Source organism: Passer domesticus, unplaced genomic scaffold, assembly GCF_036417665.1.
Source record: "Passer domesticus isolate bPasDom1 unplaced genomic scaffold, bPasDom1.hap1 HAP1_SCAFFOLD_63, whole genome shotgun sequence".
Lineage (NCBI taxonomy): Eukaryota > Metazoa > Chordata > Aves > Passeriformes > Passeridae > Passer > Passer domesticus.
The window spans coordinates 429,149-445,225 of NW_026990166.1; the positions used below are offsets into that span (position 1 = coordinate 429,149).

The 16,077-nt window shown below is 43.9% G+C and overlaps 2 long non-coding RNA genes across 4 annotated transcripts; one reads left to right on the forward strand and one right to left on the reverse strand.

Annotated features, from left to right (window-relative positions):
* Positions 1-91: 91 nt before the first annotated feature.
* Positions 92-3,507, reverse strand: LOC135293019 (uncharacterized). The gene is made up of 4 exons (XR_010355163.1): positions 2,198-3,507; positions 1,251-1,288; positions 732-854; positions 92-214 (listed from the first exon to the last, which is right to left on the reverse strand). It is a non-coding gene; the product is annotated as an uncharacterized LOC135293019 (long non-coding RNA).
* Positions 2,470-4,743, forward strand: LOC135293018 (uncharacterized). 3 transcript variants are annotated; one of them, XR_010355160.1, is made up of 2 exons: positions 2,470-3,515; positions 3,717-4,743. It is a non-coding gene; the product is annotated as an uncharacterized LOC135293018 (long non-coding RNA). The 3 variants fall into 3 exon arrangements; XR_010355161.1 differs by having other exon boundaries at positions 2,470-3,459; XR_010355162.1 differs by having other exon boundaries at positions 2,470-3,250.
* The last annotated feature ends 11,334 nt before the right edge of the window (positions 4,744-16,077 follow it).

Below are 16,077 nucleotides of genomic sequence, written 5' to 3' on the forward strand. Positions count from 1 at the left end.
TTCAACAGCTCAAGGCACAAAATCCAAAGGCTGCTTTTACATGATGGACAAAATGACACCAAAGACGCTGCTACCCAGAGCGGGCACTTACTGGTGTTGTTTGCTCTGGCTGTGGGCTGACAGCAGGGCCAGGTTCATTGGCACCTTCCTCCTCTTCAGCCTCTTCCTCGGGTACAGAGGCAGCCAGAGTAGGTGCTGACGCTGCCCTTGTGCTCTGTGGACAGACAGCAGCATGAGGGACAGGAAGAACCTGTCATTCACCACCTCACCTATATTCAGCTACAGGCCCTGCTGCAGCTCAGCTCTTCCTTTAGCTACTGACTTTAGCTGCTCTGTGGGGAGGGCCAGGTCCCTGCTGGGGACAGTGCCTCCTCATGTCCTGCAAGCTTGTGAACTGCATCTTTGCACTGCTCTCCTCACAGGGGACAGGGAGCCTGCACAGCCACTGGCCACCAAGGGCCTCACTTGTACCCCAGGAGCATCCAAAGACATCCTAATGCTACCTCTTGTCTCTTGCTAAGACAAATTCACAGCCCCTTTCAGAACAGTAGGAACCTGCTGCCTAAACAATCCAAGTTCCACTCCCCTTTTCCAAGCCCCACTGACTGAGGGAAGGACTGGAAAGGTTTTGGCCCACAGCATCTTCAGCCAGGCACAGGAGGTGCTGTCTGATCAGAAACTTGCAGCTATGCTTTGCTCCAGCCACAGCACGACCCAGAGCTGCCACTTACTGATGCTGGATGCTCAGGCCCTGCAGTGGCAGCAGGTGCAGTTTGGGGAGCATCTTCCTCTTCTTTGGCCTCTTCTGCAGGAAGACACGCAGCCAGAGGATCCTCCGAGGTTGGTGCTGGGCTCTGCAGACAGACAGCAGCGTGAGGGACAAGTGACCTTCTTTATATTCTAGACCCAGATGCACTAAGGAGAAATCATCTGCAGAGAAATGGGATTCTAAGTTGTTCCAGCTCAAGTAAAATGGGACAATTAGAGGGGACTGCACTTTCTTGTGCAGGAGAAATTCTGTCATGGCTTAAAGCAGCAAGCAACCCCACTTCCAGCTGCTTAAAAGCTCTGAAAAGAAACTGGAGAAAACAGCCTGGGCTCCTCCTCCTGCTGCTGCTCTTGCTGCAAAGGGTCTGGACTGTAGTTTCATTCATCCAACCAGGCTGGCACTGGACTGCAACAGGCCCAGCTCACAGCTTGCTCCACAATTGTCAAATGCTACCAAAGCCAGAGGCTCCTTTCCCACTCACCCAAAGACCGGATTCTCTCCAGGCACGGGTCATGTGACCTGCAACACACAAGGGAAAAACAACCAGATGCTGTAAGAAAACTGCCTGTGCTGGGCAAGCCCACAAAAAGTCAACCCAAAGACAGAGCATTCTGCTTTCACTACACCACTCCAGCTGCAACCCCTGTGTCACACAGCAAGCAAGTCAACAGCACAAAATATTGCCTGGTGTCTACCTTCTGTCCTCTGTGGCCACTCAACCCATAGAAACTTGAGACTCAGCAAGGCCCAGTGGTTCTGTAACAATCATTGCTTCTGCCCCACCCCACCCAGCAGGAGCTACAGCTCCTCCCTTTCCTGTGCTTCAGTTTTCTCAAGAGATTGCATGCAGCAATTGCCATGAGCTCACTGGAGCCTTTCCCCAGAAAAGCTCCACCCAAGTGCCCCTTAGCCAGGGTGGCAGTTCTATTGTGACACAGCACAGGAACAGCTCTAGGGTTCGGGAGCATACAAGAACTCCTCTGAAATGTCTATCTCAGAGGCCTTTTCCAAGCTGATTCTGTGACTTCATCACAGAACACATGGCTCTTTTAGCGTGCAGGAAGTGTCAAGGTCCACAGGCACATGCTGGGATGAGGGAATATAGACAAGAAGACTTGAACTGAGGGACTTTCCCTCAGTCCTGGAGAGCAGTGCACAGCTTTTACAAGGACTGTTGACAAGCTCTCCCACTCTTCCTGTCCTGGAAGTTGTCTTCCTTGAGCCAGCAAACTGAGGAGACTCTAAACTCCATAGCCACAGGCTGTGCCATGGGAGGAGTGGAATCCCTGCAGGCCACATTACAAATGCTGCCCACTCCCCACTGGCTAGAGACACCCCTCTCTTAGCTGGAGCTGTTGACAGCGGCTTGACCCAACCAAAGGCCTTTTTGTGGCATTTTGGTTTCCATATGCTGCAACATCTACTTACGTGCCAGGTGGGTGAGAAAGTACCCAGAATAAGCCACGGAAAAAGCCGTGCAAACTGCAGCACACACTCCCTCCATGGCTCGAGCAGCGCTGCTCAAGTCTGCACCAGACAACGCCTGTGGGAAAAAACAAAAATATTCCGAGTCCTGCTGGCAGAGACCTCGTCGATCAGCAGGTTCGCCTGCAGTGAGCGTGCCACAGAGCTGCTCTGCACACTGAGCCCTCCTGGGCCTCGGCACAGCAACTTTGCCTTGACAACGCCGGGATGCGGCTGCTGACATCACAATAGCAGCCGCCCTAGGCTGGATTGTGAATTCATGCATAGAACCAGACCTGCTCTACACCTAATGCCAAAAAAAGCCTGCAAAGTTCTCCTCTGCTACAAAGCAACACAAAAAGCCCTCCTAGTCCATCACCTGTTGCTCAAGGCATGTAAGAGCAGGAACACACTCAGCCCCTAGAGCCCACACTGAGAAGCTGAGCACTGAGAAGGGACCAGGATATGAGGAACCACATTAGTGGTCTTTGGCCACTATTTCTGCTGAGCAAAAATCAGAAGGCTTGTTCCTTTGTGGTAGAAATCAGAAAACAAGGAGAAGAAGCACTGCTTTAATTACATTTAGAGGTTTCTCCTAGGTACAGAGACATGGTCATGGATCTTTCTGTATATATATTTTATTTATATATACACATATATATATCTATATATATGTATGTGTATTATATTATTGAATACTATATATTCAAAACATTTTACATCATAGCTATGGGAAATGGCATTCCCACAGCAGGGAAATGCCATGACAGAAAATGCAAGGAGGATCGTTCTGTCTGACTCACTCTAACAGGGAGGCCTTGGGACCAAAGCACCACCACCATTTTTTCCCCCATTTTTCTCCTTCCACAATATTGCTCAGGAGGCGGGGCTGAAATGGGTGGCACGGAAGTGGCAGCTCTGACACACAGCTGAAACCATCAGGGCCAGGGTGGCATGTGGGACTGTTTTTCCACTGCAACAGAACAAGGCAAGCCAGAGTGGTGACACTGATCCCAAGTGAGTCCAGCCAAGCCAAGTGGAGCCCAGCAGGGTGGTAGGAAGAGGCAGCAAAGTGGCAGATCCCATTCCCACACACATGCCCAGCGTGGCAGACTGATGGCAGTGGCAGTGCCAAACAGAGCTCTGCAGGGACAGAGAGACACCCATCACCATCGCCACTGCCACCATCCCTGCTGCAGAGAGGGAGCAGGAAACTGCCACTGCAGGTGCACAGCTGCTCCAGGCAGCACCAGCAGCCCCCATCTACCATCAGAACCATTCTGTAAGCCCTCGCCATCGTGTCTTTGTTCCAGGGGCCCCATGTGACACTTCACCTTTGTTGCTTAAGCCATTCCTCCTTTTGCACTATTTTCTTCTTATTGTTGTGCACTGCTTTTTATTTCCTCACTACATTATAACTCTAATAGTTTTAACCTCTCATTTATTGTTTTCTCCATTGTCCCTTTCCATTGTCATGGAGAAGGAGAGAGAGGAGAGGCTTTACAAGGACTACCTCAAGAAGAGGACATAGAATGGAGGGAAGGCCTTCGAAAGAATAAACAACCTTCATGCTGCCGCTTTTGCAAGGAATAAATATCCAGGTTTCTTAATATCCAGCCACAAATCTGTGGAGTCTTGACAGCCAAGAAGCACAGGAACCTGGACACCTTGTTGTGAGAGACTAGAGGAGATTGCTGGCTCAACACTTTTCAGGGGCTTGTATGTGGGGAAGGGGCAGATCAAGCCTTGCTCTGGTGAGGCCATGCCCCACTCGGCATGCCCCACACCCCCAGGCCTGTATCCCAGCCCAGCAGCGGCCACTGATCCCTGGCACACCAGAGGCAATGCCCCACACCTGTGTCTGGAGCCCCTAACCCAGCTCCTAAATGGCCAGGTGAGTGGGAGCCCCATGAGGGGGAAGGCCCCAGGAGAGCCAAAGGCTATTTACCTTGGGATATGTGGCCACCATATGTCTTGACCCTACCTCTTCTTGGAATTTCTATCGGCTGAACACCACTGGAACCTGGAGTGATAGCTGTGTTGGTTCTTTTCTGTCATTCTCTTTTTCTCTTTCTTCTCCCTTTTCCCTCCTCTCAGATTTTTGAAAATAACTTAAAATGTAACAGGTTTAGTAATCTAAATGAAAATTAACTTACTAAGATTATAAGTTGAATGGGCTAAATTAATGCTTCATAGAATGTTTTATGTTGATTGAATCCTGCTCTAAATTATTTTTGCCTTTCAAGTTCTCTGATTTTCAAATGTTGCCAGTGAAGGGTTTTGATGTTGTTCCGAACTCTTGAGAACATCTCGTCAGTATTTCTCCTGCTTTTCTAACTTACAGTACATGAACAAGTTTAAATTCTTTTAAAGTATCTCATAGACCAACGTTTTTGGAGGCTTGCATTTTAATTGGCACAGCAAGCAGGGTACTCTTGAGGTGATATGGGCCTTTTATACAGCATTAACTGTTCATGACATAATAAAGGAGAAATAAATTTTCAGTCAAAGCTGATCTTTTCTGGCAGAAAAGTAATAGAATCCCAGGCAGAAACTGATCTGAACTGCTCTCCAGTGACGCACTTGCTAAAAGCTTATATAGAAAGCTTGTCCAGCCCTAAAGAGAGATGGGGATGGAGAGAAACTAGCACCATCCACAGTTACTTGTGGAGAAACATGAAATTTGGTAGAAGAAAATTAAAAACTCCAAGTAAAGGACCATGCCTGGTATCCATATGCATGGAGGTTTGACTCAGAGCTGTATGGTGCCCATCAGCTGGAAAAGGAGCTGCATCAGCTGCAAATTGCTGAGCCTGAAACAATAGCCAGCCTCAGACCAGAGTAGGAATTGAATGCCAGGATGAAGCCAGCCCCCAAACCATGAGAAACCAGTGAAACACGCTCTTCCAAAGCCAAAGAGCTTTAGAGTTGCAATTTAACACTGCTGGGGAAGGCCTGGAAGCAGTGTTTTCCATAGTCCAGGAACAGCCAGGCCTTCCTGACTGCAAGGTCAGCCCCACAGCCCTTGGGAGGGCTTTACTGCCTCAAAGTCCAACCCCGCCCCTCACCCTAAACTCTGCCCACCCCTATAAAATACAGAGGCAGGATGCCCCGAAGATGATGTCACCTTCCTCTGCTCCCTGGAGGAGAGGTTCAGCTCTGCAAAGCCAATCTTCTTCCCTCCTCATCCCAAGGCCTGCTCACTGATAAAGAAGGAATTCACTTACCAGGATGCAGTGTCTGCAGTGATACCTCATTCTGCAACAGAAGTGGTTGAACTACACGGGAAAATAAGCAATGATCGCAAAGAAAGGGAAATGGAGAATGTTTTGCGAATTTGGATTTGGGGGAATGAAATAGAACTTTTGGAGAAGGAAGCACATGGTGAAAAGCGCTGGTCTTTTGCTCAGGGAACAACTTGTGGTATGAAAAGTTTGGACCCCTTGCAGAGGGGGGAACCCCATACCATGCATGAGAAACAGCTGATGCCTGTTGACCTTCTTCTGTGTTATTGTAAGTTATTTCAACATACAAGGATCAAAACTGAGAAAACAAAATCTTGGCACCACCTCCAAAAAGTTATGGTTGTTGATAGAAGGTGGTGGATTGAAATATCCCTAGAGGCTCTCTGGAAAGAAAATGGGGATTAAATGGGGACTCAGTTTCCCTGGATTCTTAATGAAGCTTTGCAAACTGCTCCTGCCCTGCCTCCTTCTGGCAGCCCTGGCTATTGAGCCTTGTCTGCCACCAAAGGCTGGAAGCCAAAATGCTGCTGCTAGAGCATAACCCTTAGGAGAAAATGATTTTATCATCGTGCAAGTTTGTTGTTTTGGTCTCACTAATAAGCCTGAATGTTCAAGAATGTCCTCACTAGTCAGGAGACTGGGTGTACATCCAGACCCGGAATGGAGAGCCACTTAACCAGAAGTGGAAAGGACTTTTGATCCCATGGCTGTGAGATTTACAGCTGGACATTCCTAAATTATGTGATTAAAGTTAGCTCTGGACACATGGAATTGTATTGGACAGTCCAGTAAATGTAACTCTGCTGCAAATAAAGCTGCAATGGACATTTCTAAAGTGAAAAACATTAAATGGTTTCTCTTTCTGCCCATTTCCAGAGCAGTGTCCCTGGTATGGCAGCAAGGCTGTTTGTTCCTGAATTAGTCAACCATCCTAGCAAGACCGTGTACCTAATGACTACAATAGCAAGTATGGCTTTGAGTGCCAGAGGGGTAAGAGACCAAGAAAGAAAAGAGAGCCATGTCTGTAGGAGTGTGCACCCTAATGGCAGAGTGGCAAAACTAGCCTTTGTCCCCCAGAAAAGGAAAGAAGGCCAGAAGTTTCTCTCAAGGATTAGGTGAAAAGCCACCTCATGGGACCTCAGGGACTTCACCAAATACTTGAGGACATCTAATTGGATAGAAGCCAAAAAGTCCCGCTTGATCCATCAGGGAGAAAAAGAGGAGAAGAAAAGAGCTAAGTGCTTTTGTGAAGTGTTTTTACCAGGAGCGGACTGCTGCACCTGGCTCAAGTTTTTCTCTTTGTTATTATGCCTTTTATTAAACCTTTTTGTTTCTAACACTGCAGCAGAAGTCATCCTGCTAATTTTATGCCCCCAGAGTAATAGATAAGCTGTCCTTGGGTGTATTATATTTCTTTTGAGGGCTTATGAGACCTGGCTAAGAAAAAGAAACATAATAGAGCAGAGCTGGGCAGCAGTTGGGGGTACTACAGTGCACTCACAGCCACCTGCCAATGCAGCTGGCCAAAACTAAAACAAGCAAACAGAAGCAAAACCAAACAGACCAACCCTCAAATAATTTTTAAAAATTAAAAAAAAACAACAAACCAACAACCAAAAACCCAAACACTACAGGTGCTTGGCCTAAAGGCCTGGTTACTGATAACATAAGAAAACAACTATTAAAGATGACACCTGGGACACCAGCTGGCCAGAGCCAATTCCCAGCTATCCCATAATTTGCCTTTCTGTGCAAGCACAGAAGTTTCAGTTGCCCATCTTTCAGAGAGAGGAGCCTGCCAGACCAGGTTGAACATTCAGCAATGTCTACTTCAATGATCTCAAGCTTTCAATCCAAGCCCAAGCTTATGAAATGTGATTCTTCCTTTAATTTCCTAGATTCAAAACTGATTCTTCAGATCTACGCATGAGACAGTTCTCCAGATCTACTGAGGACATGGAATGGTTTGGAAAGCAAACTAAGGAACAAGGCACAAACCCAAATTTTATAGGGCCAGGGAGAAAATGATAAGAGGAAAAAGAGCAATTGTGTTTTTATTCCATCCTTATTAGCTATAACTTGCAATTGCTGTGGGGTAATTAAGAGTTTATTCAGGTTGACAACTTGAGTCAAAAGTTTATTTCATTCCTGAAGCTGCAGACTTGAAATGCTTCAAGTTCTTCCATCCCAGGGGAATCCTGTATGCAAAATACTTGAAAACACATTTTTTATCAGAAAGAAAAAGAGATTTAAGCATTGTTGCAAGTGTTTTATATATTCATAGAAATATCAAACTACTAGGTTAATTCCTGAGACTATTTTTATCTTTTGCTCTTGTGCTTGTTGTTGTCTTATTCCATATTCTCTTACTGCTTGTAACCTACATTAATCCTATCTCAATGCATGCAATAATAAAGCAAAGAATTACCTAAGGGATGAAAAGAAGGCATTCCTCACTATCTTGCATAAGGATGAAAACGGAACATTTCAAAGACTTCAACAACTCATTTCTCTGAATAGGAGCAAAGAAATAAAAGGCAGCAAGCTTTAACCACTCCACAAATTCCAGCTCAAGTAAGAAGCTCACAAAGGGCACTAAGGCAGGGAGACGTGGACACGTGCACACCATCACCTCATCTGACAAAAATGAACCTGTTTCACAGCACCAGGCAGTTCATAGAGCCAAACTCCTTCCCCAGCCCCATGGGAAAGCAGTGTCAAGGCACAGGAACTGGGAAGTGTCCCAGGGTGCAGAGATAATGCTGGCAGCATTTGAGCCTGCAGCACTGGCTCAGACACACTGAAGTTCAGCTGTTGCTGTGCAGCAGTTTCTTCACACTGCTAAGTTTCATGGGGGTGGCTGTATTTTTTACAACAGCCACTTCAGTACAGGATGGGCGTAGTGAAAGGCACCGCAAGCTCCTTTGCCCTCGGTGGATGTTTGCCATGGAAGAGCATACTCAAGCTGGCTCTTCTAAATCCCAGGGTCCTTGCTCCCTTCAGTGTGCTCAGCACGACCCTCAACTCCACGGTGCTGTGCAACTGGAGCAGCAGGACAGGGACCTCTGCAGCCTGAGCTGCCCTTGTTCCTCTCTGCCCGTGCAGAGACGATGGCGTGGAAGAGAACGGCAGCAGGGCCCTGCGTGTCCCCGGGCTCAGGATTTGTGCTGCTTCAGCTCCACGGAGGGAACCACGGGTGAAGTGAAAAAGCCAAAATGTTTATTAAGGGAAGGCAAAGCAAAGGGGTGAACTGGGAGGGAAAAACGTGGATGGGCAGGGTGTGGGGGCTGGAAGGAGGGAGCTGCGAAAAGGGAGGGAGATGGCAGGAGCTCCTGGAGCTTGCCACAGGCTCAGCTGTGACCAGCAAGAGCTGGGCCTGGAGCTGCAGCTGGTCCCCTCTGCTCTGCAGGTGGTCCCATCTTCAGTGGGAACTGGGAGTGACCAAAGGACACTGGATCTTCTGAGCCTGCAGATGAAGTTTGGCAGATCCTGTGCTGAACATCAGCTGGACAAATTGCTTTGTGAAGGAGGGGCACTCATATTCGCTCAGGGCTTGAAGGGCTGGAAAAGGGAGGAACAGAAAATAAAAAGTCTTGACTAGCATTGATTTGTTTGTTGTTTGTTTTTTAAAATTTTCTGGTCTCTTGATAGCTTAAGAGTTCCAGTCTATCTATTTTTTACATTTCTTTTTTTCGGTTATTTGTTTTTCTGATCTACGGAAATCTATAATATCTTCTCAGCTTTTTTTTTGTTGTTGTTGTTTGTTTGTTTTGTTTGTTTGTTTGTTATTTACATCATGACTGCCATGGTAAGTTACTACCAGACAACAAAAACTTTATGCACTTTGTGTTTGCACTGCTGGAACCTGTGTCAGCTGTGTCATGCTCTTTGTGTGCCCATAAGGTGTGACAAGGAGCAGCTGTAGTGGATGTCAAAGGAGTGCAAGGAGGGGTGGAGGAATCAATTTGCATTCCTTAGAAAGAAGAGAAACAGAAGTACTGAGATGGCTTTACACTACTTCTGCGATGGATTTCTGGCATATTGTAATACAATTATCTACAAGCAGGAAATCAGCAGGCTGCTGAAAGAACTACAGCAGAGAGCTGAATATCCCTAGTGCTGAAGGGCAAGGGATTTAATTTGTCCCTAAGTTGGTAGGGATCTCATTGTGTGATAAAGTAAATAAACAAATTGTGGGTAAAATAAATCTGCGCACATCCATGTTGAGACACTCTGACTGGCGAGGTGTCTGGATGTTGTGTGCATAAAAATCTCTAACCAAATACCAAATTCTAATTGACTTTCACAAGTGAATTCATACTGGATTTCACAAAGGCAGTTGTCAATGCTCTGCAGTTGAACAGCTTCTTGAATTAGGAGAAACTTGCTCACTATTCTGAGCAGACTGCATTCTGAAAGTGCAGGTGAAAGAGTTAAAAAATCCCATCAAATATGACTTAGCAGAGAAAGGATTTCTAAAAATTGCATTGTAAATAGAAGCATATTTTTCTGATTTTACTTTCATTGTTCTGTAAAATTAGGATGACTTTTATGAATACAAGATTTTCTGTTTATTGAACAAAACAAATTCTTTTTTTCTTTACAAATGTTTGCATAAATTAAATACTATTTCTATATTTCAGAAAGCTGTGGGAGAGCTGTGGAGAGTTCTGTTTAAATCACCCCAAGTGATTTCTAAATCACTTCTAAATTGTTTAAATCATCTCCAGCCTATAAGATAGGAAACTCTTTTTGTTAGAGAAGCAGCTAACCCTGTCTCTTCATACTTGAAATATCTGATGCTTTGAATAATACATGACATTTGAATGCTGATTTTGCATTTGGGACCCAGATCATCTATTAATCTTTAGGGATATTGAGACCTGATATCCATCTTGGCAGCTTGCTTTATGCAGTAACCAGCTGCAAGCAACTTAAAGAACATCAGCTGTGAGAGTCACTTCTAAAACTTCCTGTCTCCAAGGTTAAATTATTTAAACAAATACTATAGGTTTTTAATAAGATGTAAAATGTATAAGGAAGCTTTCAGAATGGCTTATTGAGATATAAATGGACTGTGATTGACTGGAAATGAAACTAGGTGCTGTGATGGTACCTTTTTGCTATGGAAGTGTGAGCCTGCTGTTACTCCGGAATGACAGACTTCATTGTCAGGAAAACAAGAGGTTGCATAGAGCAAGGAGTTTCCAACAGTGCAAACCAGCACCAATCATTTTGCAAGTCAGGACAGCCTTCAATCACGTTTCTTTCCAAGTTTCATATTGGATGCTCTCGTGACTGTTTTCTGTTCACAGACTCATCTGGAAAATGTGAAGATCCTGAGCTGTTTACACTGACTAATCCCTCAGGCTAGGAAATAGAACAGAAAACAATGCATGTGACAGACTCCTTAATTCTTTTATGATATCCATCTTTAATAGGCATCCTGATGGCACACAAGAAACCTGACTGCAGAGTGGTCATGCATACAGAGCACATGTCACTAGTTGCTCAAAAGTGGGCCTGTGGGTATTTCAGGCTGAGTGGGTGGGTGTTTTCTATATCACATGCATGTGACAGCTCTCTTCATGTAGCAGGTGAATGCAGTAACTGATGTTCCACCACTAACATTTGTTTAATGCAATCAAAGAAAAGGTTTTTTTCTTTACATTATTTGTTTATATATATCCAACTCTGTATCATAATGGATTCTGAAAGCCATAGTGACTTTTTCATCTGCTGGGTTTTTGTTGGTTTGTTTTTTTTTTTTTAAAGAGGTCTAATAGCACAGTTAACACAGTTGAATTATTTCTCCATGTAAGAAATTTCACTCCATTTTCCGCTTTCCACATTTATTTAGTTTATTTTCATCAGGTGCCAGCTTGCTCTCTGGCAAACCAATCTCATTCCATATTAGTTTGTGATGAGGCCACAGGGCAAAACAAAGCAAAAAGAATAGGAAAAAAGTAGCCAAGAAAAGATAAGCCCTTGACCTCCTTCCTTGATGTGGCAGCCTTGTTTGGCTGAAAGATAAGTGTTGTAGTATAGATGAAAGTAATTCCTCTAATACAAGAAGTATAAATTTATTTCTAGCTCCTCTCAGTGTGGAATTTGTGTGCTAGATTTGGATAGTTAACACTTTGTGACAGGAGTCATGATTCAGCAGAAAATATTTTCTATTTGAAAAACTCGCATGACTGATAGCTGGTGAAAACCCAACACAAGCAGAAAGTTTGTTTGGCCACCCTGTCTTAAGAGCCTCACTCCTGAGTGAAATTGGCAAAATGAAGCCAAGATCTTTCCAAAGGCTCGGGCCTGTTTATTGAAAGTCAAGACAAGCGCAGAGGAGAGCCCAGGGTGAGCCTGGGACCTGGGCGGCAAGTCCGAGTTCCAAGCTAACAATGCTGCGTGCTGCACAGGGTGTTTCCTTGGGCACGGGCTGGGCAGAAGGACCCAGGTGCTCAGCACCCGGGGCTTTTAAAGTCTCTTAAAGCCACAGGAGTGATGCGCTCTCAATCCACCTGTTGCATGCTCCTTGTCTTGGTTGTTGGTTGCTCCATAAGATGGTGCATCTCTGGCCAATCATTCCAGAGTTCCGAGGCTTCATTGGCTCGCTGCTCTTGCAATCATGTTTCATATTAATGTCATAATCTCCTGAGGCAGTTTTCTAGCAAATTCCCTCACCCAGATCTCACCACCCCCTCTCTAGTGGGCATGCATTCCTATTTCAGCACATTTAATTCCGTAACTTATTACTCTATAACTTATTACCTAAATTAAGTATAACAATTGATTGCATTAATTAACAATTCATGACCCCGCCTACAAAAGCTAACTTTATTTATAACCCTACTGCCAAGAATTTGGAGCTCTGTTCCTGCGCCTCTCTTGGCAGGGCTCCTGGGGCAGCTGGTTACTGTGCCAACACTACCTGTTCTTCTGTATCAGATACAGGAGTGATGAGAGAAAAAAAGAAAACACAGTCTAAAGCAGGGCTCCTTGGGCAGCTGGTTACTATGCCAACACTACCTGTTCTTCTGTGTCAGATACAGGAGTGATGAGAGAAAAAAAGAAAACACAGTCTAAAGCAGAGCTCCTGAAGAAGGGACAGCCACAGTGTGTCCTTTTGTTGTTCAGAAGCTTCTCACCGTCAGGGAAGGAAGCAAACCACATCAAAACCTACCACTTTAAACCTGAACTGGAAACCCAATGGTCCTCTTGTGGTATTCACATATTCTGTGGACAGAAAGAGACTTCATTCTCTGCCAGGATTTTCCTGAGAAGCTGTGAGAAAGCTCAGAGAAAACAATTCTTCTCTTAATCTCTGCACCTGTTGTTGTGCACATGTGGAATGTGTTCTGGAGGTTGTTTACCAAAAGGTAGTTTCCTAATTGGACTCTGGTGCTGGTGTTGGATTCCTTGCCCAATTGGATCCAGTGTGTTGGACTGCCTGGCAATGGAGATGGGTTTTTCCTAGTAGTATAGTGCAGTAGTGTAATATAATACAGCATAGCTTAATAAAGCAATTCTTCAGCCTATACTATACTATAATATAGTATAGCTCGATAAAGCAATTGCTCAGCCTTCTGCAATCAGGGAGTCAATGCACATTATTCCCCCTGTTTGGGGGCCCCCTGCCACAATAATCCTATAAGGATTGATCAATGGCCTTTAACAGAAAAAATTAAATTAAGAATTGGTAAAGGAGCAATCACAGGACCAAGGTCACATCACACCTGTGAATAGTCCCTGGAATTCACCAGTATTTGTCATCCACAAGAAGACATCGGGCTCCTGGAGGTTGCTTCATGACCTGAGGAAGATGAATGCAGTGACTGAAGACATGGGACCTCTCCGGCCTGGACATCTTTCTTTAAAAATATCACGTTAAAAAATGTGACTTTATGGTCTCATTTTTCAATGGGACCTTTCTGAGAGATATCCTTTGTTGAGAATAGAATGGGTTTTTCTTCCCTACAGGTTTCCAAAGACTAGTTTTACAATGTTAGGGATGATAGCACAAATTGTAATTAAGACCAGAACAAGATTGTTCAGTTTAGCAAGTCAAAAATTTGCAGTTATCTATTTGCGACTGAAAAAAAGATTCTCTTGATTGGGCAATGGAAAATTCTGATGGTTTACAATATGCATTGTTAAATTTTCCAGGTATTTGTTCTGTTCCTTACGTGGCTCACAAATTATTGCAAGCAAAATTGAGTTTTGGATAGGAACCTATGTTAAGTGAGGAAACTTTAAACGCAATAACTCTCTTCACTGATGGATCTGGAAAAAGTCACAAGTTGTAATTTGGTTGAACCAAACATCTAAAACTTGGGAATCAATTTTTCAAATAATAGAAGGATCTCCTCAGATTGTTGAGCTTGCTGCTGTGATTCAGGCTTTTCAGCTCTTCCCACAACCTTTTAATTTAATCAGAGATTCTGTTGCTAATGTGGTTAAAAGATTAGAAAGATCAGTTCTAAAGGATGTTAGTAATGACACTTTATATTGTTGGCTTTCCTGTCTTTATACATCATTGCAATATAGAACTAATCCATATTTTGTTTCTCACATCAGGGCTCATTCTTCACTTCCTGCATTTTTAGTAGAAGGAAACGTGAGAGCAGACAAACTGGGAATGGGTATTTCAAACACTTTGCAAACATCTTTGAACAAGCAAAACTGAGTCATGCCTTTTTTCACTGTAATGCACCAGCACTTGTGCGAACGTTTCAAATTTCTAAAAGTCAGGCTAAAGCTATCATCGGTACTTGCCCTGACTGCCAGCTTGTGCAGCCTCCTGTTTCTACAGGAGAGGTCAACCCGCGGTGTTTGCAGAGCCTGCAGTTGTGGCAAATGGATATCACTAAATACCTTTCCTTTGGTAAATTTAAAAATACTCATGTTTCAGTGGGCATGTTGTCTGGTGCAGTTTTTGCTTCTCTTCACACCGGTGAAACAGGTAATCGTGCTTGTCAACATTTTTTGCAAGCTTTTGCTTCCTTGGGTGTGCCCCAGGAAGTAAAAAACGGTGATGGTCCCGCATATATATCTCAAAAATTGGCCACATTTTTAAAGGATTGGACTGTTCGTCACATCTTTGTTATCCCTCATTCTCCCACAAGTCAAGCAATTGTTGAGATGACACATCAGACATTAAAACGTATTGTTGATCAGCAAAAGCGGGGAGTAGAGGTCATATCACAGATGAGGTTGAACAAAGCTTTATATATTTTTAATTGCTTGAACTGCTCTGTTGCAGAACCTGATCCACCAATTTTTAGGCATTTTTCAAATAACACAATGGAAAAAATGGAAATAAAATCCCCCTCTTTTAATTAGAAACCCTGGGACAGGACAAATTGAAGGTCCTTTCTGATTAACCACTTGGGGCAAAGGGTATGCTTCTGTCTCTACAGGTGCAGGAATTAAGTGGGTCCCAGTGAAAAGCATCAAACCATATCACACCCCAGAAGGTGTTGATGAGTCCAAGACCGTAGAAGCAAGTACGCAGACGTGAGCCGAACAGAGGGATCACGGGTCACACCTGACATTCCTTGTTCCTTGCTGTGACCTGCAAACTCTGATTTTATGCTGTTTATAAATGTGTCAATTGTTGGTTTTGTAGAGCTCTTTTGGCAAAAGTGTGGTTTTTGTTTTGTGATGTTATAGATCCCCTCTACTGGGTTTTCAAAGGTGAAATTTTTATTAAAGGTCAAAAGCAAAGTTTTTTAATTGAGGAGGATATGGGAGGATCTTTTGTCAAAAATTAGCTCACGAAAAGAATGGAGCAAAATTGAATGATACACTGATGTTGGTTGGTTTTAATTGTTTAACAAACATTTAACAAACTAATGCCACATCCACTGCAATCAGTGATATGCTAACAGATGATAACAGTGTTGGGCATGCTACCCTTTGAAATAGAGCAGCTGTTGATTTTTTTTTTCCTGGCACATGGACATGGTTGTGAGGAATTTGTGGATTGTCTTGCATGAACCTGTCTGATCATTCTGAATCCATCCACAAAAGTATACAAAAGCTGAAAGATTTGACAGCTGAAATTAAAGAAGATGGTGGGTCCTGGTTAGATGATTTGTTCCTAGGATGGAGCTTTGCACCTTGGCAAAGAGAACTTTGTAAGATAGGTCTATATGTGTTGGGTGTTTTGGTAGTGATACTGGAGTAATAACTTGCACGCCTCAGTGTGTGTCACAAATGATGGATAAAACTATCAAAGAAGTGTTTAGCATGTAAGAGACATAGGATTCACAGAGAGTTCTTGAAATCTCACAGAGATGGTGGATGAAGGTATTGACATGGACAAAAGTTTTGAATTAAGACCTTGGAACAGGTGAGACTTTTTTGAACAATGACTTGTAATTGCAATGAGACATGATTTATGCCCTTTGAACTGACTGGACTTCCACAGCATTAAAATTGCTGTGTTGAAAAATAGCAAGGCTTAAGGTGAGCAAAAAGGATGTTTTAAGCAAGTAATAAGCAGATATACTATAGTAAAGCTATGAAATGCAAGGTAGTTAATAAACGACACGGTTATGGAAGGGTTTTTTTAGTCAGACAGAGAGGGAGAATTGT